The sequence below is a fragment of the Nerophis lumbriciformis genome, linkage group LG02 (assembly GCF_033978685.3).
Source record: "Nerophis lumbriciformis linkage group LG02, RoL_Nlum_v2.1, whole genome shotgun sequence".
Taxonomy (NCBI): Eukaryota; Metazoa; Chordata; class Actinopteri; order Syngnathiformes; family Syngnathidae; genus Nerophis; species Nerophis lumbriciformis.
Window position 1 is genome coordinate 2,085,453 of NC_084549.2, and position 4,645 is coordinate 2,090,097.

Below are 4,645 nucleotides of genomic sequence, written 5' to 3' on the forward strand. Positions count from 1 at the left end.
CTTGCTGGTAGACGGCTGCGTTGACCCTGGATCTCAGGAAACAGAGTGGACCGACACCAGCAGATGACATGGCACCCCAAACCATCACCCAACCATGCAAATTTTGCATTTCCTTTGGAAATCGAGGTCCCAGAGTCTGGAGGAAGACAGGAGAGGCACAGGATCCACGTTGCCTGAAGTCTAGTGTAAAGTTTCCACCATCAGTGATGGTTTGGGGTGCCATGTCATCTGCTGGTATCGGTCCACTCTGTTTCCTGAGATCCAGGGTCAACGCAGCCATCTACCAGCAAGTTTTAGAGCACTTCATGCTTCCTGCTGCTGACCTGCTCTATGGAGATGGAGATTTCAAGTTCCAACAGGACTTGGCGCCTGCACACAGCGCAAAATCTACCCGTGCCTGGTTTACGGACCATGGTATTTCTGTTCTAAATTGGCCCGCCAACTCCCCTGACCTTAGCCCCATAGAAAATCTGTGGGGTATTGTGAAAAGGAAGATGCAGAATGCCAGACCCAAAAACGCAGAAGAGTTGAAGGCCACTATCAGAGCAACCTGGGCTCTCATAACACCTGAGCAGTGCCAGAAACTCATCGACTCCATGCCACGCCGCATTAACGCAGTAATTGAGGCAAAAGGAGCTCCAACCAAGTATTGAGTATTGTACATGCTCATATTTTTCATTTTCATACTTTTCAGTTGGCCAACATTTCTAAAAATCCCTTTTTTGTATTAGCCTTAAGTAATATTCTAATTTTGTGACACACGGAATTTTGGATTTTCATTTGTTGCCACTTCAAATCATCAAAATTAAATGAAATAAACATTTGAATGCATCAGTCTGTGTGCAATGAATAAATATAATGTACAAGTTACACCTTTTGAATGCAATTACTGAAATAAATCAAGTTTTTCAAAATATTCTAATTTACTGGCTTTTACCTGTATATATATACTTGCAGTGTGTATATAAGTTGTTTTAGAGACTTTGAAGGCTACAACATTGACTCTCATTAGCCACATCTTTCAAGCGTTTTTGTATCACCTTTAAAATTGTAAAAAAACAAAAACAAATAAAAGACGTGTGTTCTTGTCTGTCATAATGATTGTGAACAATAGGCAACATTCCAAAAAAAGTGCAGTTCCCCTTCAACAAAAACAGATTAGATTATATTCCGTATTGAATGTGCGAAGCAAACTTCAGTCAGCAAGTAGATTTATTCCACCGAGCAGATGATTTGTCACCACAATAGTGAACCCATGCAACATGTCCTTAGTCACGCACTTTTAACTCGCCCTAATAACAAAGCAGAGTGTTCAAACATTAGCATTCCGCACAAAACTGGTACCTGTCACTGACAGCAATACACAACGGCGGCCTGTTGTACCTTGTATCATTTTTCTAAAAACATGTCCGGTGTGTGCCAAGATTTTCAGTTTGCCCAAAATGAGGCCTCAAACACACTTGCTGTGCAAATGACAGCTGAATGTGTTTTATCTCATACACTCTTTGCTTTGAAGTCAGTTCATTCATGATTAGTTCTAGGATCTTGTCTGGTTTTTGTATGCATCTGTATAGAATTGGAATAGCCTCGCGCACAAAATGTGCTCTATGATATTAATTTGCCTTACATTTGGGTATAGTCTCTGTTGTACTTGTTGCATAATAAATAATAATAAACACAGTCTTTGAGCATTAGGTACACCAGTGCAGGAGCTGCCTTGACAAAGGTCATCCACTATTTTACAACCTTTGTAAAGGCAGGCGTAAAATGATCCAATCAACACTACATTCAATTGACCGCAGCAAACAACCATTGGGCTCTCGAATCAGTGCACTCAAAATAAGGCAGCTGTGGCTGTAGGCAACCTCCACATGCTCAACTATTACCGTATTTTCCGCACTATTAGCCGCACCTAAAAACCACAAATTTACTCAAAAGCTGACAGTGCGGCTTATAACCCGGTGCGCTTTATATATGGATTAATATTAAGATTCATTTTCATAAAGTTTCGGTCTCGCAACTACGGTAAACAGCCGCCATCTTTTTTCCCCATAGAACAGGAAGCGCTTCTTCTTCTACTGTAAGCAACCACCCGCCCGCGTAGAAGAAGAAGAAGAAGCGCGCGGATATTACGTTTCATTTCCTTTGTGTGTTTACATCTGTAAAGACCACAAAATGGCTCCTATTAAGCGACAGGTTTCCGGTTCATGAAAAGACGCAATCTCTCCATCCGCACACGGATTACTATTTCACAGCAACTGCCTAAAGACTTTCAAGAAAAGCTGGCTACTTTCCGTGCATATTGTAAAAACAAGATAGCTGAAAAAAAGATCCGGCCAGAGAACATTATCAACATGGACGAGGTTCCACTGACTTTTGATATTCCTGTGAACCGCACTGTGGATACAACGGGAGCACGTACGGTGAATATTCGCACCACAGGGAATGAGAAGTCATCCTTCACTGTGGTTCTAGCTTGCCATGCTAATGGCCAGAAACTTCCACCCATGGTGATATTCAAAAGGAAGACCTTGCCAAAAGAGACCTTTCCAGCCGGCGTCATCATAAAAGCTAACTCGAAGGGATGGATGGATGAAGAAAAGATGAGCGAGTGGTTAAGGTAAGTTTACGCGAAGAGGCCGGGTGGCTTTTTTCACGCAGCTCCGTCCATGTTGATATACGACTCCATGCGCGCCCACATCACGCTGGTTTTTAATATATTATTAAAGTTTGACTGACCTATCTGACTGTTTTTTTGACATTCCTTTAGCGCAGTTAGATGCGGCTTATAACACGGGGCGGCTTATAGGTGGACAAAGTTTTGAAATATGCCGTTCATTGAAGGCGCGGCTTATAACCCAGGGCGGCTTATGGTGCGGAAAATACGGTAGTGTAAAATTCCTGCAAGTTACAATGAACCCATCAGCGGCGTTCATGTGGACTGAGAGGTTTTATCTTCATCACCATAGCAACATTGGTTCGCAGTATTGCGCAATAAACTTGTTTAAAAAAAATGACAGGCTGGTCAAAATTGTGCTGTGTTTTCCTTTCCACTTTTTCTGTCAAATTTTAAAAATGCGCTTGTTAAATATACAGTTGTCCCTTGTTTAATCGCTGTTAATTGGTTCCGGACACGACTGGGTGAGAATCATTAAATATAAATCAAATATTTTCATAGCCGCAGTAAAAAAAAAAACTGTTTACTACTTTATAAATACATTTTTCAAGACATGAAATATCACCCTTTGGTCACTTTTACCCTCTTTTAATTCAATGTCCTATATCATTAATTCACAAACATGTAGCACTCGTGGTAGGTGAGCTCCATCTATGGTAGGCCAAAGAAGTCTAATTATAGAGTATCATTGTTTATGCATAGTGTGTTAAAATATGAAACATACTTGTTAAATAAAAACTCTGCCTTGTTTTTAATAAATACTTAGGCCTACTACGCCACTGCATTTTAATGTTGGTCATTATGGTGGTATTTGGAAAGAGGTGGGACTTGCTAATAACAAATATTATAATATAGTAAAGCTGCCAGCGCACTCTGATTAGTTTGGTTCCCTCAATACTACTGTAGTATTGATATTTGTAGTTTCATCCATCCATCCATTTTCTACCGCTTGTCCCGTTCGGGGTCTATTTGTGGTTTATTCAGACATTTTATATTTGAAAATGCTTCATTTAGGACCAAAAATATAATAAAATAAGCTTTTAAAAATATCTATTTTCTATTTCTGGGGCTGAGGTTGCTGAGGTAGTTAAAAAGCTCCTCCGTGGCAAGGCCCCGGGGGTGGATGAGATCCGCCCGGAGTTCCTTAAGGCTCTGGATGCTGTGGGGCTGTCTTGGTTGACAAGACTCTGCAGCATCGCGTGGACATCGGGGGCGGTACCTCTGGATTGGCAGACCGGGGTGGTGGTTCCTCTCTTTAAGAAGGGGAACCGGAGGGTGTGTTCTAACTATCGTGGGATCACACTCCTCAGCCTTCCCGGTAAGGTCTATTCAGGTGTACTGGAGAGGAGGCTACGCCGGATAGTCGAACCTCGGATTCAGGAGGAACAGTGTGGTTTTCGTCCTGGTCGTGGAACTGTGGACCAGCTCTATACTCTCGGCAGGGTCCTTGAGGGTGCATGGGAGTTTGCCCAACCAGTCTACATGTGTTTTGTGGACTTGGAGAAGGCATTCGACCGTGTCCCTCGGGAAGTCCTGTGGGGAGTGCTCAGAGAGTATGGGGTATCGGACTGTCTGATTGTGGCGGTCCGCTCCCTGTATGATCAGTGCCAGAGCTTGGTCCGCATTGCCGGCAGTAAGTCGGACAAGTTTCCAGTGAGGGTTGGACTCCGCCAAGGCTGCCCTTTGTCACCAATTCTGTTCATAACTTTTATGGACAGAATTTCTAGGCGCAGTCAAGGCGTTGAGGGGATCTGGTTTGGTGGCTGCAGGATTAGGTCTCTGCTTTTTGCAGATGATGTGGTCCTGATGGCTTCATCTGGCCAGGATCTTCAGCTCTCGCTGGATCGGTTCGTAGCCGAGTGTGAAGCGACTGGGATGAGAATCAGCACCTCCAAGTCCGAGTCCATGGTTCTCGCCCGGAAAAGGGTGGAATGCCATCTTCGGGTTGGGGAGGAGACCCTGCCCCAA